The sequence below is a fragment of the Equus przewalskii genome, chromosome 18, assembly GCF_037783145.1.
Source record: "Equus przewalskii isolate Varuska chromosome 18, EquPr2, whole genome shotgun sequence".
Lineage (NCBI taxonomy): Eukaryota > Metazoa > Chordata > Mammalia > Perissodactyla > Equidae > Equus > Equus przewalskii.
This window is the reverse complement of record NC_091848.1, coordinates 57,430,443-57,458,058: the sequence shown is the minus strand read 5'-3', so window position 1 is coordinate 57,458,058 and position 27,616 is coordinate 57,430,443. Positions and strand designations below refer to the sequence as shown.

The 27,616-nt window shown below is 38.8% G+C and overlaps 1 long non-coding RNA gene across 7 annotated transcripts in view; it reads right to left on the bottom strand.

Moving 5' to 3' along the window:
• LOC103551414 (uncharacterized) overlaps positions 1-27,616 on the bottom strand; it is a 327,409-nt gene that overhangs the window by 174,174 nt on the left and 125,619 nt on the right. The window lies entirely within an intron of this gene.

The window sequence follows — 27,616 nt, the reverse complement described above, 5'->3', positions numbered from 1 at the left end:
GAAGGAACTCAGAGGAAATAAAGATAGTGCAGCAAAAAAACCTTAAATTAATATTTAGTACCTTCAGATAGTTAAGAAGATATTGTAACTCTGAAATAAACACATACGCTACAAAAAGAAGAAAAGTAAAACAAGAACTCTCTGAAGTTAAAATCAAACAGTTGAAACTTTTTTAAAAAAAAAAAGTAAAACATGTAGCATAAAAGGTCAACAGGATCACTCAGAAAGTAGGATTAAAATGCCAAGAAGAGGAATATTGGAATAAAAAATATATGAAAATTAGAGGATCAGCATCCAACTAAGGGTAATTGAAAGAGAAAATGATCAAAGAAACAATAGAAGAAAATATCTAGAATTGAAAGACATAAAACTAAAGATTAAAGAACTTAAGTATGCTCAGTACAATGAATGTGGAAAGAATCACACCAAAAAATAATCTGGAAAAAGTCTAGTGTATGTAATACTCCGTTTTGCTCTAGCTAATGAAAGTGTTAGTCATTTGAGTATATACTAGTCAAAACTCTGTTCTTCCCAATGAAACCTCTTTTATCTGAAATAATTTTCTTCACTGATTATGATTCCTTAATCTACTCTAATGGTTCAATATCTCTATTTCTCATTCCACAATAAGGAGTTGACAGTATAAAACCTTTTCAGACAATACTGGTCTCTCTGTCCAATGTGCTGAATCTCATTCAAAACAAACATTAAAATCTATTCCACTTATGTAGGTCTGGTATCCATAACTCACTCTAGCACAAATTAGTTGTCAAATTTTAAAACATCCTAATTCCACAGCCCCACATTGGGAAGTTCGTACAACTCCCAAACTCATCAAGTTTTGACTTCTGAAAACCCTCACTTTCTAAGAACTCTCACTTCTCTCTTTTCATTTTTTTTCTTAAAGAATGGTGGGGTTTTTTTTTGGGGGGGGGGCAGGCAAGTTGGGTTTTTTGAGGAAGATTAGCCCTGAGCCAATATCTGCCACCAATCCTCTTCTTTTTGCTGAGGAAGATTGGCCCTGAGCTAACGTTCATGCCCATCTTCCTCCACTTTATATGTGGGACGCCTGCCACAGCACAGCTTGATGAGTGGTACATAGGTCCATACTGGGGATCTGTACTGGTGAACCCTGGGTCACCAAGTGGAGAAGGTGAATTTAACCACTACACCACCAGGTGTAAATGATGTTTCTTTTTCATAAATGCCCAGCACTCCATGCTTTTTAGTACACCCCAAATTTTGAATGAATGACTTCAACCCCATCCCCTTGTAGGCTGCCTGAGATTCGAGGCCTATTCCATTTTCTTTCACTATTGGCGCCTCATCCAGCAGCCTCAATACCGCCTCTTCCTTCTGTTCCCTCTCTCCATCACAACAATGCATAGCCATTTGCCGCCGAGCCTATACTAAGCCCCAAGTCTACTAAAGCTGTCCTGTGGTCTGTGACATAGTGGCCAGGCTAGGTGTGAGGGATGTTGTGAAGAAGACATTTCTCCAAGAATATGTTGCATTTTTGTCTCCATGGCTTCAGAAGAAGATGAATTTATCTAAGACTTACACAGTTTTAGTCTGAAACTCTCTTTTATTATGGGCTTAAGAATACTTGATCAGGAGTGAGGATAGAGGAAGAACAAAGTCTATTTTTTCCTGTATCCCTTTTGTATCTACCTCTCTCCTTCCTAGACACTCCTGTACACACATACTTCCTATGTCAGCACCATCTACAAAAGTCCCTGTGCATATCATATGCAAGCAAATTTTCTCAAGAGTTGACAGCTCAACCGTTTTTACAAACAGTACTCGGTTTGGACTCAGCTAAGACGCTTTGATAGATACAAAAGGAGATAAGGTTTAGAATCTATGTGTGGTATTATGGGCAGAATGGAGTCCCTCCAAAATTTGTATATTGAAGTTCTAACCCCTAGTACCTCAGAAAGTGACTGTATTTGGAGTTAAGGTATTTAAAGAGGTAATTAAGGGAAATGACCTCATTAGGATGAGTTCTAATCAATATGACTGGTGTCTTTATAAGAGGAGAAAGTTAGGGCACAGACATATACAAATGAAAGACATTTGAGGACGCTTGCAGAAGATGGCCACCTACAAGCCAAGGAGAGAGGTCTCAGAAGAAACCAACCCTATCGACACCTCGATCTCAGACTTCTAGCATCCACAGCAATTAGAAAATAAATTTCTGTTGTTTAAGCCACCCAGCCTATGGTACTGTGTTACGGCGGCCCTAGCAAACTAACACATAGGGCATAAAATTTAAAGCAGAAGGAAAGAGGTGATGCAACGTCTGACACCTGGTGGACAGATATAAGTCATTAGGAAGGAAAGGACAGAGGGAGGCTAGTCTGAAGTTTGATTCCTTTCCTAAGAATTTTTGTTCGGCCCCTGAAGATCCCAGTTTTAAGTATTACAGAACTGGAAAAGATATGAGACATTTCTTTTTTCCATCACTTTTTTTCAATTAAAGAAATGGAGGCTCAGAGAGGTGAAGCTCCAAGATCACCCAGTGCAAAAAGGAAGCCATGTAGCTAATGCTAGGAATGGATCGTGGTTAAAAACTCAGAGGAAAGATCATGCCATTTCAGGAGCATGGTGATTAGAAAAGCTGAATACCCCAAAACGTGCTGGCCTCATGACATCAGCAAACAGTCTCCAGAGAGCATGGCACAGCCTCACTTCTTGAAATGCTGTGATTGTGCCAGCCAACCAAACCCCCACAACTCTTCTTGTTAGTAATCCCTTTCCTCCACCCATTTCCCTTTATTCCAAACTTAAAAGAAATATATTTTTATAAATGACATATTCCTGAAAAGAGAAGAATGACATGGCATGGCTTTGGGTTGCTGAACTCCAGGCAACTTAGTTACCCATTTTGATCAGTGCCCTCCCTTGGTGGCAGAGATCACACTAAGAAGATGAACCAGCAGAAGCCGTCTTTAGGAAATGCTGGAGCAACAGTGGACGAAGATTCTTCTCTAAGCCTCTGTACAGAGGGACACACCGGGAAAGAAAATCAATATATTCTTTTAACACCAGAAAACCTTTCCATTGACTCTCCTTCGTAGCTAAACATATAAGTCATTGGAACAAGGTCATTTGTGTCTGCTCTGCCCATTGTCTCAATTCTAGCTATTTTGAGGCTTGATTCAAAAAGGAGGTAGTCAGATTTGGGTTCAGAGAACAAAAAGCTCCTTTGTTTTCCAGGAATGTTAGGCTGAGGTAATTCACCACATTTATAGAACCCTCCCCAGGGAGAAAAAAACGGCAGGTTTTCCACTAAGAAAAAATTGCCTTTGGAACGATAAGAAGGGAAGTTATCCTTGCATAAGCATGTCTGTCTTGACTGGCTATAATTTTTGTTTTTAGCTTGCTCTTTTAGGTCAGATGGTATAAATCCACATATTTGCACAGTGTAACTGTGTTCAGCTATAGTTTGATTTTCTGGCGTACTAAATCTAACGTAAGTGTTAAAATAACCCGGAGCCAAGCTTTACATTCAAAGTCATAAAACTCTACCATATTTGAAAATGAGGTGGTTGCTTACCAGCTTGAAAAGACTGAGTATTGACTTCAGTCTATTGTTTCTATAGAGTAGCATTTAAATTAATGCCAAATTCCAAAAAAAGAAATTAAATGAGTCTTATATGAGCACTTAATACTTCATGAATTTACTGGGTATGGTCACAAGCAGCCTTCACCCCCGGGATTACAAACATACTGTGTACGTTATTGCACCCACGTCACGAAAGGCTACGTACAGAGCCAGTTCTCACGCTTCACTTTGGATCTTTTCTCTCTCGGTTTGCATTGGGTCTGCCCAAGCAAAGTCTGCTTCTGGCCCCTTTTCTCCCTGAATTGCTCTTCTGATTCAGAAAATACATCTTCCTTTCAAATCCAGGTTCCAGTCCTTAACTCTGTCCTCTTCCTTTTCCCTCCCTGCTTCCAGATTTTGTTTTATTTTTGTTCCCAGTCATTCATTCAAAGAGACAGTGAGCATCCACTCTGCACACTAACACATGCATATGATTATATACACACACGTGTACAAGTGCATACACAAGGACATGGAGAATCTTCAACTTATGAGAACTCAGCATATACATTTCCATACTCCTACCTAGCCTTTTGCATAACACATAAGACTATGATTTGGCATCTTCCCACTAACCCATTCTTTTCTTCTCCGCTTCCTCCTCTCATATTTTACCCTCTGGAAATACTGAGCTGCTTTTTGCACCTTTTCCCTGCTTGTCTTTGAACATGATCTATATCTGAATTGGAACAAATCTAAATCCTCTTTATCCATGGGTCATTCCTCTGCCAGACTTCAGTCTGAGTTCAGCAGCCACCTCCTCAGAGAAGCCTTCCATGAGCAATCCTAACAGACTCATCAACTCCTCCCCCTAAGCTTTTATTCTTTACATGTCTCTGTCATCCAGACTGCAACCTCCATGAAGGCAGTGACCGTGAACAGGATCATTATTACATCTTTATTTCCTCAAACCCAAAGATAATTCGTAGCACACAGTAGGTAGTCAATAAACACCTGATTAATCAACTATCAAGGGAATACACTTCTCGTGCAAAAGGAATCGCCCTTTATTGCTCAGTGCAGAACACAGAGAGTACATCCTCCAGTGAAACCCTTTTTGTATCCATGAGTTACTACCCCACAGACTCCTAACAGAGACGCTGTTCCCAATGCCTCTTTCAGAAAAACAGGTGCTCTTGAGAGAAAAAGATGTATTCAGCCTTGCTATGAATTTATTGACAAAAATAATGGTCTATAGACTGTACGGACATGGTTAAAACACAGGCACTGCACTTGGGGCGTGGTATAGGGTCAATGGAGACTCTAAGGGCTGGTCTGGGGACAGAGACATTCAGTAAGCCTTTATTTCTATGGTAAATGCAGTCTAAGGCCCAAAAAATTGACATAAAATTGAATTTTGGAACTCAACCAAGCTAGGTGCCTTGGAAATACTAATAAATTGGTGTCTATAGCAGCAGCTAAAAGTAACACAAATGTATTACCTCACTAGTTTCTCTGCTCCCTGTTTCACAAGGTTGAAATCGAGGTGTTCACCAGCTGGGCTGTTATCAGAAGCCTCTGGGAATAAACCCCTTCCGAGCTGGTTCAGGCTGGAGGCAGAATTCAGCTTCTTGCAGACGAGGACTGAGGGCCTGGCTCCTTTGCTGGCTGTCAGCCAAGGGCTGCCCTTAGCTTCCAGAAGCTTCTCTGGAGGCCTTGCATGTGGCCCCTGCATTTCAAAATTAGCGAAAGCAAGTTGAGTCCTTCTCACGTGTGGAATTTCTTCAGATTTCTCCTTCTGCCACCTCTCTTTCCTGCCTCTTGTGCTGCAAGTCTCTTCTGCTTCCAACCAGAGAAACTTCTCTGTTCTAAAGACTCATCTGCTTCGATCGGGGCTGCCTGGATAACCCAGGACAATCTCCTTATTTGATGGTCTGTATTCACCACATATACAAAGTCCCATTTGCCATGTAATAGAACAAACATATTTACAGGTTCTGGGGATGGGGATGTGGACATTTGTGGGGGGCCACCATTCTGCCCACCACAGCGCCAATTCAAAATCACGGTTTAAAAATATTTCCTGTCCGTTCATTTACAGCGGCGAAGAAAAGCTAATTTTACATTAATAAAAGCACAAATGTTGGATTTATTAATTTACTTCCTCTGGAAAAACAGAGGGGAAATTTTAAACAAAATATTCCCTATATCTTTGTTCTCTTTGTTTCTCTTTTTGCAAGTCCAGTCGGCTCATTCCTGGATCAGATCTGAACAGCGTGCATTGGTAATCACGGACTTCTTCTGTGTGTGTTTGCCTACACAGGCATATCCACAGCGGTATGGGGGTTATTTATAAAACATCCTTTCACAACTTACTGTCTGTATATTTCTCTTTGTTGGCTGTCTGCTGAATTGTCATGCACTAGGCAATAATACAGAATAAAATGTCTAAACTTTATACATCTTGTCTAAAGCATCGCTGCCCTCACAGACATGTGGTCCCCACTCCTTTCAGGGATGCTGTTTGTACAAGTGTCTGCTGCAGAAATTTATTGCCAACCTGCTGAATTTATGGAAAGGAATGTTCTTGTCCAGATGCGTCCCAACATTCCAGGGCCCAGCAATGTTCCTCAAGCCCAGCTCCTGGCTTAGCCCACAGTAAGCACGTATTTGGTGCTCATATATTTATGAAACGAAAAATGAGGAAGAAAGAAAGAGCACAAATGGGGTCACAGAAGAACAGCAAATGCACTTTCTTGACTGTCATTAGAAAGACCTAAAGCTTAATGCAAGATATCAACTCATAAAACCCAACAACACAAAGGGAAAATTAAGTCATTTGTATTATGCATTAACTTATTAATTTCTCTTTAAAAGGGTAACATATGCCTTTTGGGCAAGATCTTTAAAACAAGTTTTAAATGTTAATGTTTTCATTTTTTGTGTCTTAAAGTTGTAGATGTAATAAAAAGCAACCTACTAAATAATATTAAGGGCAATTCAATGACATTATGCACAATTTGGATGCTGATAGGTTAGAGTACATAGTGCACTCATACGATAAAGAAAAATGATTGTTACAAATGAAAAGATATGTGGTCCCATGACTAATAAATTTCAAATAATCTTTGATAAGAAAATTCTCATATCTGAAGTTCTTTATGAAATTTCTGTTTTGTCTCTCAAATCTTTAGTTTATACATTAGAAATTATAATATCCATTTTAAACATTTACTTATTCAACAAATATTTATTCATTGTCTATAATATACCAGGCTCTTACATTCTAGGGGCAGAAAACAGACCAGAAACATAACAAATAAGTAATGATATAGTATGTTAGAAGGCAACAAGTGCAATGCAGAAAAGGAAAAGTAAACCAGGCTGGAGGGGTCAGCAGTGCCAGGAGGGAAAAGTGGGCTCTGATTTTAAGTAGGGTGGCTTGGTGGGCCTCACTGTGAAGGGGACATTAAAAAGAGGTGAATGTTAGCTATTGCAGTTACTGGGGAGAAAGTACTCGAGGGGAAGAAATGGCTAAGGCAGAGTTCCAAAGGTGGACGCACGCTGGGATGCTGGAAGGAAATCAAGAGGGCCAGCATGGCTACAGGAGGGTGACCAGTGGCAAAAGTAGTAGAAGGCGAGGTCAGAGAAGCAATGACGGGGACAGGTCACAAAGGCGCTTCACAGGACTTTCAAGGACCTGAGGGAAATGGGGATCCATGAGTGGCTTTCGAGCAAAAAGTGCCACGACCTGACGTCTGCTTTCAAAGGATGTCCTTGAGTTCGTTGTTGGCAATGGAGTGCAGTGGGACAAAGACAGAAGCAGGGGAACCAGGCAGGAAGCCATTGTAACTATTCAGGTGAGAGAAGATGATAGGTCAGTCCCTAGAGGTAGAAAAGGAAGTGGCAAGAAGTGGTTACGCCACATATATTCTAAGGCTTGGGCCAACAGAATTTCCCGAGAGAAGGTGATTGAGTATGAGAGAATGTGAGGGCTCAAGGATGACTCTAAGGTTCTAGTCTAAGCAACTTGCAAGACGCCATCAACCAAAAGGGGGAGGGCTACAAACAGAACAGATATGAGGGAAAAAGCAAGAGTTCCATTTTAGACCTGTTGAGTATAAGACGTCCATTAGACATCCACGTAGAGACGGCAGGTAGGCAGTTGTGTGTATGAGTGTGGGGTTCTAGATTGAGGTTTGGTGGGGAGGTATAAATTTGGGAGTCTTCAGCATATAGATGGTATTTAAAGACGTGGAATTGGACGAGATCACATAGAGAGTCAGTGTAAGTGGAGGAGAGAAGAGGACCAAGGACACACACTGAAGTCTCCTGGCATTAGGAGATTGGGAGACGGGGGGAACTGGTGGGGAACTGGTGGGAATCTGAGAGGAACAACCAATACGGTAGAAAAAAATGCAAAAATATGTTGGGAATTGGAAGTCTAGTGAAGGAAATATATTAAGAACGACAGAGTGATCACTGTGATAGGTTACATCAAACGAGGACTGCAAGTTGATGACCGCATTTAGCAGTGTGGAGATCACTGGTGACCTCGGTAAGAACAATTTCTGAGGACTGGGGGCAGTGACAGCTTCACTGGAATGAGTTGAATAGAGAATGAGAGGAGGGTAATTACAGACACTGAACAAAAGGGAATCTTTCAAGAAGTTTTGCTGCAAACATGAGCTAAAAAGTAAGAAAGTATTTGGGCCAGCCCGGTGGTGTAGTGGTTAAGTTCATATGCTCCACTTCAGAGGCCGGGGGTTCATGGGTTCAGATCCCAGGCATGGACCTACACACTCCTCATTAAGCCATGCTGTGGCAGCATCCTACATACAAAATAGAGGAGGATTGGCACAGATCCTCAAGCAAAAAGAGGAAGATTGGTAACAGATGTTAGCTCAGGGCCAATCTTCTTCACAAAAATAAAAATAAAAAGTAAGAAAGTATCTAGTGAGAGGAAGAGACAAAACAACTGAGCAAATGCATGGCACGAGTTAGTGTCCCAAAAACAGAATGATGGAAAAGCCTTGTCACTGAATTACACTGACTTCGTTATTTAGATATATTATTAAAAAAAGAAAAACTTCAAAGACGACTTGCTGTAATCAAACTTTAAAACTGTCCAAAAAATCATTTATAATCATATAATTCTGTAGCAAGAAGGAATCTTCGAAATTCTGTATTTAACACTCCTTATTTCATAAATGGGGACTCTAACACCAGAAAGGCAAAATCATTTGTTCCAGACAAACTCAAAACCAAAATCTAAATCTCTTGGCTCTCAGTGTAGTATTTATTGTTCACGGTAGGGTTGTTTTAAATAAAAATGCGATAATTTTTGTGAATGCATTCCTTCCAAGGGTTGTATAACGTGTGTGTGTGCGTGTGTGTGTGTGTGTGTGTGTGTATACGTTTGTTTATTTTATAAACTCCCTCCCGTCAAAATCATAAATTCTCCCTGCTACACGGTCAATGAGGAATTATGGTCTCCTAATTTATCGTTCCTTCTCTGTCCTCTTGAGTGATTCTCACAGTTGACTGTGCTATTCTAAATTCTTTCTGGAACAAGTACTGTATAAACACAAAAATTAAAGGCATTTGGCACTCTTAAATCCTTGCTCCCTTTCTTCTCTTCATTCCTACATTCCACCTACATTTGTCAAGTGAACAATATGTTCCAGGCACAGTACTAGACAGGGGCAAAGAGGGTTTTTTTGCAAAGGGGGAGACAATTATAGCTTCACTAGTTTCTTTTAACTAGAGTATAGCAAGAGGTGAGCAGAGCATGAGGGGACAGTAAGAGCTAACTGCAAGCGGAGATAAGCACGGGACCCTGTGCTGGAGCACGTGTGCGCTCGTATTTTCCTAGTTTCTTTCTTCCTTCTGAGATTCAGATGTTCTGTCTCCATCTCATTTTCTAAGACCACAAATTCCTCCTTTCCCATCTCTTTTACGCACACCACAACTTCATCTGCATATTTCAATGCTGGTTCTATTCCACAGCATCTGCCAGGCCTGTGAGGGTGTATTAGTCCAATCTGAATTTGTAATGATGGCTCTCTTTAAGCTTTGCATTCCATTTTTAGGCAGGATATTTTCATGTAAATATTCTGGAACTTGAGAAATACCAAGTGCCAACTACCCATGTAAGACTCCTAAAACATAAATTTTGAAATGTACTTAGTGTCTCTGTTTTTCAAGGTTTTCATTCTTCCTCTACGTTTTTGAATTTGACCCTTCTTCACACCCATTATCACCACCCACAGCTGTAACCTCATCAGTTCACGCCTGCCTCAGCTAGCGACCTCATTACCGATTCCTTAGTGTGTCATTTATTCCTTATCTTGTCTGGACACATAGCTCACTGAATATCCATCATATCACTTTAACATAATGAGTATTCATTTTGAGTTCAACATTTTGTGTTCAGCATTGTGCTAAGCACATAAGGAATTTTAGCAAGCAATATACATGGATGAAATATTTGCAAGATATCAAATGAAAAATTAACTTCATTTGGGGGAAAATATAGTAATATAAATTATATATACACACACACAGAGAGACACACATGAATAAGGCAAAACAAATAATCCAACAGAAATTGGTCAAAACGCATTAATTCACAATTCACAGAAGAGGAAATTCACATGGATAATGAACATTTGAAAAAATGCCAATTTCAATTATAATCAGGGAAATACAAACTAAAACAAGCAACGTTTTTTCACAACAGCATTGGCAAAATTTAAAGTCTAACAATAATGTTTTGGGGAAAATATTGGGAATATGATGCACTCATATATCACTAGTGAGAAAATAAATTTTTATTACCATTTGGAGAGGACAGCTCATCATAAAATTAAAAGTGTGCCTACACTACAATCCGGATGTACTACTTCAAGGTAAACATCCTAGAGAAGCTCGAAATATCTATGCTAGGAGACAAGGACAGAAATATTAATTGTAGCAGTGTTGTAATAATAAAAATAATTTTAAAAACAATGTAAATTAAGAAGAAACAAATATATTTTATCCATGTGGTGGAATAAAGAATTTAAGAGTATTTATGCTGATAAGAATCAGTAAGGATGACTATCAGAAAAATAAAATTAAGTGTGAAAATGCAAGAGGCAAATCAGCAGAGTGTGGTACCATTTAAGTTCATTTGCATACAGAAAATAATGCTACCTTTCACTATGAGTGCATACATATATATGGACTAGATGGACATACACTAAATCCATGATAGTGGCTGCTGTTAGAGCAGGGGAAGAGAAATTGGCCTGGGGTCAGAGTTTAAGCAAACATTAGCTTTATCTGTAATACTTACTTTTAAACCTTGGAACAGAAATATGACAATACAGAGGGGTCAAGTCATAAGTATAAATTAATTTTTGTACTTTCTTCTGTATGCTTAAACTTCTACCAAATTATTAATGAAAAACTAAACTTTATTTAAGATGTAAACTAGTGATTTTTAAAATCCTTTTACTCCAAATACATTAGAGATTTTTTAAATGCATTTATTTAAATTATTTACTTGGAAAAAAATATATTTTCACATATGTGTGTGTCTGTATACACATATATACATATAGATAATGTGACATGTGTGCATATTTTTAAAATTATGCATGTATATGTATACACACACAAAATAAAAGTAAACAGCTCTCCTGGTCAGAAACAGAACCTGCCTACAAAGCACCAAGAAGGGTTCAAATCAAAGGCCTGCTGGATTCTGTGATTGGAAGCAAGAACTGCGAATGAGGCATTTGGCCTGCAAGGTACGAGAACAAAATGTGTTCCACATAAAATTACAGGGGACTTGAGCCAGGTTTACTACTTAAAGCCAAAAAGTAGGGAGCGGTTGCCCTATTTGTAAAAGGAGGCTGAAAATAACGTTGTCCAACTGCAGCCTAAGGCTATATCTTAAATGAGGTTGCAGGTCTGTGGATTGATTGCTGGATCAGATACAGCAACAAAATTGCAAATTATATTGCAATCCTAACCACACACACAAAAAAAGAATGCCAAAAGGCCATTATGAGACCTAGTTCTGAAACAGTGTTCAGGAAGCCAGGTGGAGAAAATTGCAAACTATGAGAGAGAGGGAAAAGAAAAGACTCCCATTCAAAAAGGGCTTGCAAAACAAAACTGTAAAACATACAAAGCTTATTAATGAAAAGAAAGATAAGCAAAAAATTAATACAAATTCATTCTGGATAAAATAATGTTAGAAACAGTCTGACTAAAACGAATGACTTTGGAAAAGGATGAATTAGATACCATAAAAATGAAAAGAAATCACTTATTTTTTAATCTCAATAAATGGTGTAAATTCTAGACTAAACACGATCAAAGAGAGAATTAGAAAAATGATAGGTTATATTGAGGAATTCATCCAGAATGAACCACAGAAAGATAAGGAGACTTTAAAAATAAGAAAGAGTTGTTAAAATATATGAAGGATAAATTGAGCAGCTTGAACACATTTTTAATTGGATTTCTATAACAATGTTATTTAGATCCACAACAGGCTTTAGTTGCACTTTCCGTGAGAGTAAAATAAAGACAACTTCAGAAATACAAAAATTAAGAACGTTTATTCCCATCTGCCTTCTAACCATTACTGAATTAGGATATTACATTAGGATATGATTAAGCAATAAGAAAAAACTAATCATTAGAAAAAGTAAACCTAAAAGGATAGTAAAAGTTAAACATTGGGGAACACAGACAGTGATGAAATATATTGATGAATTTCATAGACTAATAACTATAAAATTAATATGCATTTGGTTTAAAAATAAGTTAAAACCTACTTCCTAAAGACAAATGACAAGATCTGGAGGGTCAGTGTGTAGTAGGTAGTTAAAGGATAAAAAAAGCTTGCCATATTCAGGAAAAGGATATAAATGCTAACTACAGATTTATTAGAAAACTTCCTGACTAAACATGAAAATTTAAAATGTAAGGCTAACCATTAAAGTATAGAAATATGTTACTTGAAAACAAAAAGAACAGGGGAAAGAAAAAGTTATTTAAATGTTATCAATCCATTTGGTATCAGATAAAGATTTAGCAAAGAAGCAGAAAAAGGTAAACAGAGATACGAAAGTAAAGAATTTTAAACAAAATTGAAAGCAAAATGAGATGGAAGAAATTACTATAAAATATCAATAATAATAAATATAAATGGAATAACTCATCTAATAAAAGATAGAGATGATGTAACAACAATGTCAAGTAAAATGAAATTAAAGGCACAAACATTACTGGAAATCAAGGGAAATACTATATAATAATAAAAGGGACAATCTAATAAGATATAATAATCATAAGTATTAACCTAAAAATATAGCTTGAAATTGTATTAAGCAAAAACTGTCAGAATTGAAAGTGAATCTTACAAATCCAAAATTATAATGGGATATTTTAAAACAACTGTCAAAAATTGATATATCAAGCTCATCAAAAATTAGCAAAGTTTAGTATTTTTGAATGGCAAAATACATTTTATCTGATTGATCACCTAGATCTCTGTACCCAATCAGTAGAGAACATGTGGTCTTTTCGACATTGAATGTTTTCCAGAATTGACTGCAAACAAGGTTACAAAAGGTGTTTCAACAACTATAGATCTATAGACTACATTCTCTAAACCCAATTAAAAGAAATTAGTAATCAACAGTAAAAATAGAAATCTACAATAATTTTTAAAACCCAAATGTTTGAGTGCTAAGAACTGCAGTCTCAGGTAACTCATGAACTGAAGAAGTCACATAAGAAGCGACGAATATTTTGACCGGGACAATAAATGCATTACACATAAAAATGTCAGGATATTGCTAAAGCCATACACATAAGCACACCCTCCTCCCCCAAATTTCACGTTTCTCCAGTCTTCCCCATTGCAGGAATCCATCCAGCAGTTCTAGAATTAGACATCTAGGACTCCTTCCTGATATCCTCTTTACCACCAGCCACCCACAACACATACTAGCATTACGTGCAGAAATTTTTAGCTCCAAATTATATCTCGAATTCTCCCCACTTGTCCCTACAGCGACTGCCACCACCCCAGTCTAAGCCACAAGCATCTCTCACCTGGACAATCCCGATAGCCTCCCTAGTAGTCTTCCTGGTCCCCCTCTTGCCCTTTTCCAACCTATTCTCTAAATACAAGTCAGTAGAAACTTCATGAAGTATGAATCCGATCATCTCAACCCCCTGGCTTCCAACCTTTAAGGGCTTCCTAATGAATTTAAAGTTGAATACAAACTCCTTCACCTCTCCCACAGGCTCTGAGTGATCAGCACCCCTCCAATCTCATCACAGGCCCTTCTCTCCATTACTCAAAATTCTTTCTCTCTGGGGGAATTCTTTCAGTTCCTGGAAGCTACTGAGCATTTCCCTGACATAAACAAAACATTCTCCATTTTCTTCTAACCTCTGTTTTTTTGCCTGGTGAGTTCTTTCTGTCCTTTGGGTTATCAACCTTCACATTACCTGCTCAGAGAGCTCATCCTTGACCTGCAGGGACACACGCATACACATACATGCATTCTCTCTCTCTCTCTCTCTCTATATATATATATACACACATACACATACATGCATTCTCTCTCTATATATATATACACACACATACACATACATGCATTCTCTCTCTATATATATATTTACACACACATACATATCTCTCTCTCTCTCTCTATATATATATAGATATATATATCTGTGGTTATTTAACGTCTCTTTAGTATTCTATTATATTAATAGGAATTCCCACAATGCAGGTGATTTCCACAATATGAATCTTGCCTCCCCAGGGCAGATACCAGAATTCCACTTCCCAGCCGTCCTTGCAGCTGGAATGCAGATCTGTGACCCAGAATCTGCTAGTCACTTGCACCAGAGTTAGCCTTCCAACATGAGAGACTAGTCTTGCTACAACACACCTTTCAGAAATAAGGTGACAGGCTCTTCAAGGCAGTGGTGCTGGACACTCTGACAGCCCATCCCGAGCATTGTTGGGGATGGGGTTTTGTTAAAGCTGCAGTGTGGAAACCAAGTGATGGTGGCTACGCTGCTATTGCTGGAGCAGCCCCCCGTGTGGCTGCACATTGTTCCTGGCTCTCTAATTTTCCCAAAGACTCTGTGGGCCATCTTTATATGCTGATAAATTCCTTTTCTACTAGAACAAGCCACAGTGGATTCCATTGTTTGCAACTAAAACCTAACATTTAAAATCTCCCATCTAAGGCTCATCTGCTTGGTTATTCTCTGTCCTTCATTGTATTAGCACAACTTGTAACTGCATGTGCATTGTCATCTTCGCTACTAGATTGTAAACTCCTTGAGGACAGTCTCTGTATTGCTCATTCAGCAGAGTATATGAGGTCTCTTGTTGCTTCATTCAACAAACTTTATGGAACCCTTTCTATGTGGCAGACACTGACACAGGCACTAAAGAATATAACAGCAATTAGATATGACTCCTCCTCTCAAAGTGCTCACATCTTAGTTGGCAAGACAGACACAGAAATAGAGCATTAAAATTTAATGTGGTAAATACACTGATAAAAATGGTCAAGCGTCTTTATCAGCTTACCAAGGAGGAGGATCTAATACAATCTGTCATGGGAGGGAAGAGGTGAGACTAAGAAAAACAGAGAAAGAGGAGAGGGGGAGTAGGGAAAGTTCCAGAAAGAATTCTTGGAAGAAGCAAGGCCAAAGCTTAAAAGCATGAGCAGGAGTTTGACAGGTGAAAGGAGGGGCGATGAGGGATGGGATAGAAAAAGAGGAAGGCAAAAGGCCCCACCACGATGAGCAGCACGGGCAGGCGGCCATCATAGGAGGGAGGCAGGAGGTTGACTAGGAAGGCAAAGGCAGATGGAGGGCGACTCACGCTCCACTGCAGAGTCCCAAAACTCTGCCTGCCCGCGGAAACGGCTTGGAAGGGAATGCGGGGTGGGGGGGGCGCGGTGTGCAAAACTAGGAGAGTAGTTTGAGTGATTTTAATTTATTTTTTATGTTCTTCAAAGCTGTTCAAACACACCTTGTACCATTATTTCACCAACTAACTGAAGTTTGTAAAAGTTCTTTGCCAACAATCTTCAACACATATTGGCCATGCTTTTTTGTGTATTTCTCAGCACTGCTCTGTCGTTGATATGACATTAATTTTAATGTGTACATTTGTTTTTTTTGCATTTATTTCTCCACGTAGACTGCATTTCTAAAGCAGGCACTGTGTATTTTGTCTCTTCACATCCCCATCACCTTAAACACCTCTATAAGCATGCAGAGCATTTAATAGATGCTGTGGAAGGAATATGCAAGGTTACACTTAGGAAACTTGAATGTAAAAGGAACCCTTTCTTTTTCTATGATTGTTAATATGTAATATTCACGTAAGAGTTCAAAATACTTCATTGCAATCTGTGCTACTCTGTGGCCTATGCCTGCAAAAAAAATCCTTTTGAAATAAGTTGTCTGGTTGGGTAATGATGCACAGCAACTCAAACCCGCCTTTTGCAAACGATGAAGCAGAACTCAAGGACTGAGATTATCAAATCAAATTATAATTCATAATCCTACCACGATTCACATAAATTTCCTCTCTAGGACCCAGACAAACTACTTATCTAAGTAAGCTGTCATCTTCAATTCTCAGTGAAAATGTCCTTAAGCCCTTGACTATAGTCCCTATTTCATCCTCCAGGAGGGAGGAGCCTCCTCAGGAGACCCTTAGCAGTGGCAAGCAAATGGGGAGTGAAATGGGACAGTAAAATGAAAAATACCACGCGCTGGTTGAGAAAGAAAATAACTTCCTACCATCCCCTATTTATTCTTCACTCTGTATAGACTCTGGATCTAAACTGCTGAAATACAGACCAGGACACAAGCTTTTATAAATGTACCCCCAACAACGCTATCGGTGGGCTGAACCCTCAGAGACTGCCTCTCTCTAACTCTTCTCTGCTTCTCAGAGCCACGTGGGCCTACTCTGCTTTCAATGGGTTAATTACCAAGAAAGCATTTTTCCTCTGTGGTCTAGACATAGAAATATCCAGATATTGTTTCCCTTGAAAGGCAGCCATCCTGCTGAATGCACTTGATCACCAATTCCCATGTTTTTCTAAGGCCAGATGGAGCTAAACACAGTTTCTGGAGATTTTTCTCCCTCCTTTTTTTCACTGATTAACAGCTTGTTTGTTTTCGATTGAGCATGCTGCCAGGCAAACAAGGGGAAGGAGAAGAAAATTCCTTAATTTTTAAGGTGGGGAAACTCAAGAATGATGGATTTGCTGTTGCCAAGAGGAAACAATCCTTGGACCTAACAAATAGGCATGGAAAAAAAATGTTACTCAATATTATATAATTTCAGTAGTATGAGTACATAATAGGGATTTTGAGAATAATATAATTTTCTTAACTGAAACCCAAAGGTAAGGGGGGGGGGCTGTAATTACAGATAGGTGGAGAGTGAGACAAAAGCAGAAATCTTGACCACTGAAAAAAATCTTAATCCTGCCATGCCTATCTCTACGACCTTGGCTAAGTCACTTAACTCGTTTGAGCCTTTGTTTCCATACACATACATTAAAAGGTGAGATGATTTTATATCCAAGGTCTTCCCATCTCTGAAATTCTTTGACCTCCTGTGCAGCCAATAATATTCTACCTGGGAATAGCACTGTTTCTCTTCTATCGTCTCCCCTACCCCCATTCTGCTGGGAGAAACCATCTGTCTGGTTCTGTGGGAGTTACATAACAGGTGGGAGGTGAAGACAGCCGAGACAGCCCTGAAACCATGATAAACAGCCCAATGTCCTGAGTGTGCCTTCCCTGTTGGAGGCCAAGGAACTCCATCCAGACGTGGGAAGGATTAACTGGTACTCCAGCAGAGTGCAGACTGGCACAGGGGCCAGGCACACGTAGGCCACATGAGGTTACTCTGAGACATCTCCTTCCAGGGGGGACCGGGGCTGCCTGTTTCCCACTGTAATCGCCAATTCCTGAGGCCCAGAGGCCCGCCGTGCAGCCACGATGCGTGGCGTTGCCAGGCACAGTGGTGAGCGGCAGGACCCACCCCGGACTGTACCGGGACTCATTCCAGCTCTCAACAACTCGGGCAACTCACTTGGCCACCAGCACTGTTTTCTCCCAACTTGGCTAAAATAGCCAAGTTTGTGATTGCTGATGCCCGGTAGTGACATTTCCATTCTAGGCCAGGGACTGTGGTAAAATACGTTTAAAAAATATAAAAGAGTCAATGTGATTAATGTTCCTAAAAATCAATTTTTTTTAGTTCAAAACATCATTAAAGTGACTGGAGGGATTGATCACTTTTGGTCACTTGGTGACCTAAGGGACACACCACCCAAGTCCCCAGCTGACGTGAGGCCAAACTCCGCTCAGATACCAGTGACCCAAGCGGACATAACAAAGGCTGAATGGCAAATGACAGGAACACTGCCTCTCAAAGGCCAACCCCTCACCAGAGACATGCACGGCGCCCTCCCTGGAGTTGCCCAGCCTGGGCCTCTCGGTGCTTTCTGAAACGCATGTTCCAACAGCATTAGACACGCTCTGGAAGCAGAGACACATTTCTGAATGATGAGTTCTGAGGTGAAGACATGTCAGTAGTATGGTAATGTGGACAAAAGAAAAATATTTTATTTGGTGGTAGAATTGCCTGGCCCTTAAAAGCACACTACAAAATTTGGTTTGACTGTAGAGGAAGTTAATGATCAAGGTTTTGTGTCTAATTCATTGTCATGGAAGAAAATCAACCCTCCCTCTTTTTTTTTTTTTTTTCTCACTGCCATGTTAGACGCCACATGAAAGCATACCAACATCGTAATTTCAGCCTCAGGGACAGACTTTTAATGCAAGACTCCTCACACGAGACTGCTTTCTTCAAACATCTGGGGGTATGTTTTCCAGCCCTATCTCCCCATCCAAAGAAAAGTACCAGGATCTAAACATACTTTAATTGTATCCCACTGGATAAAACCATTGGGGAAACACCATGCAAGTGGCCGGAGGGACTGACCACTTCTGGTCACTCTGTGACTAAAGGGATGCCCCAGCCAAGTCCCCAGCTGACATGAAGCCAAACTCCACTTGGACACCAGGGAGCCACATGGGAATAACAAAGGCTGAATTGGCAAAAGGCAGGAATATGGCCTCTCACAGGCTAAACCCTCACCAGAGGCATGCACGGCACCCTCCCCAGAGTTACCCAGACTGGGCCTCTGGTTTCTTTCTGAAATGCGTGTTCCAACAGTACTAGACACACTCTGGAAGCAACCACACATTTCTGAATGAAGTTCTGAGGAGAATTATCAGTAGACTGGTGCTATACAGTAATTCCATTTTGTGACGATACTACACCTTATTAATCCATTCTACCCTTGGAAGGCAGGATTCTTTGGAAAAGACAATATCGCTGGCAAAGTAGAAGGCAGAAGGACAAGAGGAAGACCAAATAGGAGATGGATTGACTCCCTAAAGGAAGCCGTAGGCATGAGTCTACAGAAGCTGAGCAGGGCTGCTGGGGACAGAACATTGTGGACAGCACTCATTCATCAGGTCGCCAGGAGGCAGAGCCAACTCGATGACACGTAACAAACTCTTGGCAGGCACTCGTGGAGTTTTCAGTTTTTTGCTGTTATGAATAGTGTTACTAAGATCATCTGGTACACAGCTCTCAATAAAGCCGTGTACACATATCTGTGGGCTATATACCTAGGCGGGCTATGGCCTGGTACATATTGCCAAGCTGTTTTTCAATGTGCTTCTACAAACGTGAACTCCTGCCCACAGTGCCTCGAAGCAACAATTCCCGCTGCTTCTCGTCCTCACTAGTGCTCCGTGTACTCCATCCATCATTTCAGCCATTCTCGTAGGTGTGTAGTATTGTCATATGGTGGTTTCTAGTTTGCACTTCCCTGATAACTAATGAGGTTGACACTTTTTATAAGTTTACTAGCTTTTGAATATCTTATTTTGTAAACAGTCTGCTCAAGCCTTGTTTATTTTTCTATTGGTTTCCCTGCCTTTTTCTTATTGATTTTTAGGAGCTCTTTTTGTATTCTGAAAATAAATACTTTGAGGTTCTTACAGAAGCTCTTAATGTTAACATAAACTGAATGATCACTATTTTGTTTCATAAATAGTTCTTTTTGTGCCCTGCTTAAAAAAATCTTTGCCTGCTCCAAGGTCATAAAGATGATCACCTTACTTTTCCTCTAAAAGTTTTATTGTTTGCCTTTTACATTTAGATACATAATCCATCTGAATCTGATTATTTTCTACCAAGTATGAGGTAAGGGTCAAGCACATTGTTTTTCATGTGGATGTCCATTGACAGCATCATTTATTGAAAAGACTATTTTTCTTTGCTGCACTTTTTTCATACTTTTTATCATAATTCAGGTGGCTATGTACATTAGTCTAATTCTAGATTCTGTTCTATTCCAATGATCAGTTGGTCTATCTCATTACCAAAGACACTGTCTTACTTATATATATAGTATATAACTTATATAGTTACTATAACTTCATAATAAATGTTGATGTCTGGCCAAGTCAGTCCTCCAGCTATGTTCTTCTCCAAGAATGCTTTGGACATCCCTGGCCCTTTGCATTTCCAGTTTCCATTTAACAAAATCATGCTGGTATTTTTAATTAGGATTACATTAAACCTGTAGACTCATTTGCGCAGAATTAATATCTTAATATTGAGTCTTCCATCCACGAACATGGAATCTTTCTCCATTTGTTTAGATCCTCTTTAATTTCTCTTAATAACATTTTGTAGTTTGACTCTAGAAGTGTTTGCACGTTTCATTACCTTCATTGCTAGCTATATGATTTTTTGATGCTATTATAAATGATGATGTTTTAAACTTCATTTTTCATTTGCTTGTGGTATATAGGAATATTTATAAAATTATGTGTTTGACCTTGTATTCAGTGGCATTGCTGAATCTGCTTATAGAATCTCATTTTTCTGTAGTCTGATGAAATGATGAACTACAGTATGATTTTCTGATGTTAAACCACCCTTCCATATCTGAAATAAACTCTTCTGGGTGGTCATACAGCATCCCTTTTATGTATGGCTGGGTTGACTGTTAATATTTTAATAACTTTTCATCAATGTTAATGAAAAAATTTAGTTTATAATTTTCCTTTATTATGTCTTTCCCAATTTTATAATCCATGTTATGGTGCCTCTTAAAAGGAGTTAGGAAGTGTTCCCTCTACTTCTGTCCTCTGGAAAGAATTTGCATAACATGTTTGCTATATGCTTCTTAAATGTTTGGAAGCATTCACCAGTGAAACTATTTTGGCCTAAGAATTTGATAATGAGAATGTTTTCATTAAGAATCCAATATTTTAAAATATATATCTGATTTTTACATTTTCTATTTCTTCTTATGGCAAATTTAATATGTTGTTGGGTTTTTGAGTTATTAATTCATCTCATCCAAATCATCAAATTTACTGGAGAAAGAATTCATAATATCATGTCATTCAATGTGTTACGATCTTTATCTTTGTGTTGATCAACCCCTGAGAAGTTTACCAGTTTTATCAATTTTATCACAGCACTAACCCTTAATTTTGATTTTTCTTTTCTATTCTTCTCATTTTCTATTTCTGCTTATTATTTCTGCTTATTCTATTTCTCATTATTTCTTTCCTCATGTTGTCCTTTGCTTTTTATTCTCTAGCTTCTTGAGTTGTTAAGTTTAAATAAATTGATTTTTCAGTCATTCTTCTTTTCTGATTGATAGAGAATATTCTCTGATGACAGTACAATTAAGCTAGAAATTAGAAAACATTTTGAACTGAATTATAATGGAAACATATCACAAATTAGATTGTTCCAATTTCTAAGCACTTTTTTAGATGCAGCAATACAATTTTTGACAGGTTATATTTCTCGTGTAATTCAGCTGAGATATGTACATATATGACATTACAATTATGGTTTTATATATACAGTCAATAGTCATTTTTATTTGCCCACATATTTAGTCTTCTAGAGTTTAGAATTTCCTCCTGCATTTCCAGTTTTCATCTGGAATCATTTTTCTACCTGAAGGAAGCCCATAGAGTTTTTACAAAAGTGGGCCTGCTAGTGACAAATTCCCTCACTTTTTCTTTGAGTAAAACCATCTTTATCTTAATTTTTGAAGGATAATTTTGAGTATAAAATTATAGGTTGGCAGTTGTTTTCCTTCAATATTTTAAAGATGTTATTTCATTGTCTTCTATCTTCCATCATTTCTGTTGAGAAGTTAGATGTCAGTGATTTTTTTCTAAGCCACTGATTTTTTTTTTCCTTGTAATTTGGTTTTCAGAAGATTTATGATGTACTCAGGCATGATTTTCTTTGTTTATCTTCAACTTGGGGTTCCAAGAGTTTCCTGAATGTCTCAATTGACATATTTTATCAGTTTTGGAAAATTTTTTAAAAAGTGATTTCCCCCACTTCCTCTCTTTTTCCTTCTGTGACTTCTATTATATGTATGTTAGACCTTTGGATCATCCTACATAACTTGATTTGCTTTTTTTCCTATTTTTTATATGCTTAATTTTGTATATTTCTATTGATTTGTCTTTCAATTCACTTGTCCTGTATACTTCTCTCTCCAACCTACTCTTAAATCTACCCATTGAGTTCTTAATTTTAGATACTGCATTTTTTTGTTCTTGATTGCCCATATGTTCCTTTTCCTTTTATACAGACTATAATTCTCTAAATAAATTCTCCATACTTTCATCTATTGTTTCCATGTTCTTGTCTAATTTATTTAATATATTAATCATAGTTATTTCAAAGACCTGGGTTGGTAACTCTGATATCTAGATCATCTATTAGTCTCCTAACTATTTTCCATCTTTTTCCTCTTGATTGTCTATCATATTTTCATGTCTTTTTGCAGGTATAGTAATGTTTTATTGTGTGTCATACATAGAGTGTAAAAGAAATGAAGAGGATCTGAATGATGTTATCTTTCACCAGAGAGGGTTCCCCCTTTCCTCAGTTATGCATCTCAGATAAGAGTCTGATAACTCTATCCAATCAGTAATTGACCTGCGTTAGAGCTGAATTGCAGAGTCAGTCTCGGTCTCCATCTATTTAAGCCCTCTTCCTTAGGAATGGCCATCTCAAACTTTTTGACTGACAGCCAAGTTGGTCTCTTTCTCCTCCATCCTGAAAGACTTCAAGATTTCCAGCTCTGTTGTTCATAAGTTTCCAGCCCAGCTCTTCAGAATCCCACTCTAGCCATCTCAATAATCTAGCAGATGTCTTGATTGAGCAACTAATGGAGAGCCTAAGACAGGCCCACTTCCCCTCGTGTGTCTTCGAATTCACTTTGCCTTTTTGAAGCTTTTGGACTTCCTTCTCAATCTCCAGTTCTACTGCAGATCTCTAGAACTGAGCCAACGTCATATGGGGTAAATTAGCCATGCATTTGAAGAAGCCCCTAAAGTTTCCAAATTGTCTCCAGCCTTCTGTAATTGCTAACAACAATAACACTTTGCTGGTTTTTCTTTCTCCTAGAAAGTGTCTCAATGCCTAAATCAAGCCTAATCTGCAGGCCATGCCCTGAATCAGTTAAATTTCCCACAGGGAGAAATCCTCAGTATCTAGCAAATGTCCTCAAGGGAAAAAATAAGCTGGAAGCCAGGTAATTGAAGCTTACTGTAAATATGCAATAAGAACATGGTTACCCTTTGACCTTGTCCCAAACACAGACGGAGATGAAAAGAAGTTAATCCACTCATCACTATAAGCCTGTTAATTTTCTGTTTTCTTACTTAAACTCAGGGGTGACTCAAGGGGCACAAGGATTTATGAGATTGTTTTGCAGAAGAAAAAAGCATGCCTTTAAGGAAGTTATGACCACCAAATAACTAGCACCCAGCTGCCACTGCCATCCAGAAGTCTGAGTCCATAAGTCTGACTGCCCAAGGGCTTATCCGGAGTGAAAGAAACACAGACTTCTTCTTTATTTCTCTGAAATTCCTCCTCCCAAGCCCCTTAGCTCTAAAAAGACCCTGTGCTTTCTTCTCTTGTAAGGCAGATTTGAGAGAACCTATCCTCCTCCCTTCTCACTTTGGCCAATTCAAATAAACCTTTCTCTACCTCCAAGCACCAAGATGTCTCCATGATTGGCTTACTGCTCATTAGGTGCATGAACATGAGATTCAGAGGTTTGGTATCAAGTTCACCTCAGAAGTTCTCCCCTCATCCCAGAGTCTTTATCTTCTTTCCCCATGACTAAGTAAGTGGGGGTGGCTTTTGGGGAGTGAATAAACTGACTAGCCAAGAATTTTTCCAAATCTATTATGTAAACCAGAATCCAAGCCCTTAGAATTCCAAATGCTAAGAATTAAGCATTTTGCATTTCAGCTGTGGCCAGTAGAAACAAGGTTTAACATGAACAGGGTAAGTGTGAAGTAAATAACAGGCTTACAGAGGTAAGAAGTTGAGTTAATCCTTTCCTCATCATCCTACAGCATTATAATCTGGCTTCTATCTATGCTCAACTAAAACTTCACTGTCAAGTGTTCCCTCTCTGCTCACTAAATCCAATGATCTTTTTCAAGTTTTGTTTTGTTTTTTTCTCCCCAAAACCCCAGTATGTAATTGTATATCCTAGTTGTAAGTCCTTCTAGTTCTTCTATGTGGGATGCTGCCACAGCATGGCTTGATGAGCAGTGTGTAGGTCTGCACCCAGGATCTGAACTGGCAAACCCCAGGCCACCAAAGCAGAGCATGCAAACTTAAGCACTTGGCCACAGGGCCAGCCCCCTAAGTTTTTCTTTTTATGTACTCTTCCACAGAACCTGATGGGATGTTCCAGAGATATCATAATCCAAGGACAATCATTAGTTATTTTACTTAGAATACCTATCTTATTGGTCTTACCCATTTTTAATGAAAAAATAGAGTACATATTACAGTCTTGGTCATATAGCTAATCAGGATTATGGGTGCATACTCCAACAAAATACCCCATTACTATAGCTTATATTAAATTTAAATCTACCATAAGCATACTCTATAAAACTTGCATAAATGTTACACTGCCAGAAAAGAGCATGTACTACTGAGTTTTCCTTCAAAGCATCCAGCTACAATGACCAAAATGTTTCTAAATTTCTAATGCATTCTGGATCATGGTCATTAGTTTATCCTTGCTTTTTTCCAAAGACATTTATTATCATAACATGCAACAAATTACCTTTGGTTCTCTATCAACAATTAGCTTGTTCAGCACTTAGGGTTGATGGCAATACTGAGATGGAATGGTAAAGGGAAAGAAATTTCATGCCAACTCCATTCATTTTGAAAGCTTTCAGCACTGGGTCACACAATGGAAAAATCTCCAGGACGTTCCCTGTGTCTGTGTGTTTGTAATGATTACATGAAAGTCAAGCACAACTCCAAGAAACGAATTGCATTCAGATGCTTTGGAGTTAAAATACTGGGTATGTGGACTAAGTTCCCTAACCAGGACTATTATTTTTATGAAATTACTTGAAGACCAGGACAGGAAATTTGCTGTTGTATGAAGGTAGTCTTGATCGTGTAGATGAACCAAAGTGGGGGGCCAATTTTTGCTACTAATTCAGAGATTAATATAGTAACTTACAAATTTATAAACTTGAGAATAAACAGTATTTTCTCTATTTGCAAGTAATATGAACATTCCGTAAATAACAATGCTACCTTTTTGGCTCTTTTATTTTGGCAGAGGAAGATGAGCCTTGAGCTAACATCTGTTGCCAATCCTCCTCTTTTTTTTTTTACTTGAGGAAGATTGTCCCTGAGCTAACATTTGTGCCAATCTTCCTGTACTTTATATGTTGGTCACTGCCACAGCATGGCTGACAAGTGGTTTAGGTCCACACCCAGGACCCAACCCGCAAACCTGAGTCACCGAAGAGGATCACACCGAAATTAACCACTAGGCTATGGGACCAGCTGAACCTTTTTTTTTTTTTTTTTTTAAATCAGCCTATTTAAAGTCTACTTAGGATGCATGAAAAAAACTCTTTGGCCATGGCCTACAAAGACCACCACAGTCAGGGTCCTACCTATCTTTGTAATCTCACTTCTCCACAAACATCCTGTATTTCAGCTACTTTATGTCACAAGACTTTCAAGATACATAACAGTATTCTCACTATTGTGTTTAGCACAAGCTGTTTCTTCTACCTAGAATTTTTTTTCCCATCTTTCTTACATAGTGAACCCAATTCAAATGTTACCTTCTCTGTGAATCTCTTCCTGACCTCCCTAAACATGGTTGGATACTCTCTTTTTCTTACTCCTATAGCATTCCATGCACACACATATTACAGCCTCCACCTCAATACTATCTCTGGCTTTTGCATCCTTCTAGGGCAGGAAAAATATTCTAAGTAATGGATATCCCTAATGCCAGTACCCTATCTGACACAAGCAGCTATAGTTAATAAATGTAGGAAGAACAAAGAGAGGGAGGGACAGAGAGAAGGCAGGAGAGAGAGAAAGTGGGAGGGAAGAGAGGAAGGAAGGAAAGGAGGAAGGAGAGGGAGGGAGAGAGAGGGAAAGAAGGGAGGGAGGAAAGAAGGGAGGGAGGAAAGAAGGAATGAAGGAAGGGAGGGAGGGAGGGAAGGAGGGAAGAAAGAAAGAAAGGAAAACTTCAAGCTTTAAATGTGACCAAAAATTTTTCCAGATCATAGATTTGCAATTAAAAAGCCCACGATATTTATTGAATGAGCAAAGAGCCCCTAAATATTGAAAATGTAGTGCTATAATTAAGAAGGGAGACACGATATTTATTATCCCAGAAAGTAAACTAATACTGTCTTTATCCTCCAAAGCTGTCTCCAAGATAGCCGGCAACAAAAGCTGTCATAGCTATGTGGAAACATGTAGGATCCAAGGAGAATTCTCTCCCAACAATACCTACCACTCTTTTATGTCTTGGCTTCTGGAGAATTTCCTTATAAATATGCCACTCCATTAGCCTCTCTGATTACGCTGACAGATAGAAGATGGAACCAAATCTGTTCAACTTGCCTCACGTAACATTTAAGTAAGGCCCCACCAATATGACCCCAAGCAATAGGATGAGACCTATCTGAAGCACTGACTTGAGCCATGCTCCTCAGAGTCCTAGGCCCCAACTGCTGAGCAAATCTCACAAGCTATCAGAGTCTACCTTAGAAAGCCAAGTGTGTTTCTCTTTAAGTTTCTGTATTGACCTTTACCACTTGGTCTGAGGCATTAATCCAGCTACAACACCGTGTATTTGTGATTGCACATTCTGCCTTGAAAGTAGTCTAGTCTAGGCAACTCTATCATCCATAACAAGCCTGGCCAGTGAATTGAGGCTGACTGAACACTTTACAAATCTGAGGTAGTGTTTCCTTAAATACTCAGGTCTTTTATGACTACTCCTAAGATTCAATAACTGAAATATTGAAATTAAGAATTCAAAGGAGAGGCTTAACAACTGATGAGAGAAGCCAAGTAGAGAATTAGTAAACTAGTGAAAAAATAGAAGAGAGTATGAAAGACATAGAACATAGAGGGAGAATTAGACTCTATATATACTTAATTAGACTCTAGAAGAGAAGAGTGAAGAGGCAGTATGTGAGGAGTAATGGGTGGGAGTTTTCAAAAACATATGGAAAGCATGAGTCTACAAATTTGAGGAGCCCTAAGAATCTGGAGGGGATGAATGAATGAATGAAAAAATGCAGACATACATACATACATACATAAAAGTCCACATCCAGGAACATCAAAGCAAGACTACAAAAAACCAAAGTCAAAGGCACAATCTTAAAGGAAGCCAGAAAAATAAAACCACTCTAAGAGTTTCCAATTGACAGCTGACTTCTCAACCACCACAATGGAGGCCAGGAGACTGTGGAATGATATCACCAATATTTTGAAGGAAATAACTGACAAGCTTGTACTCCATACACAGAAAGCAATTTTTTCAAGAATGAAAATGAAATACA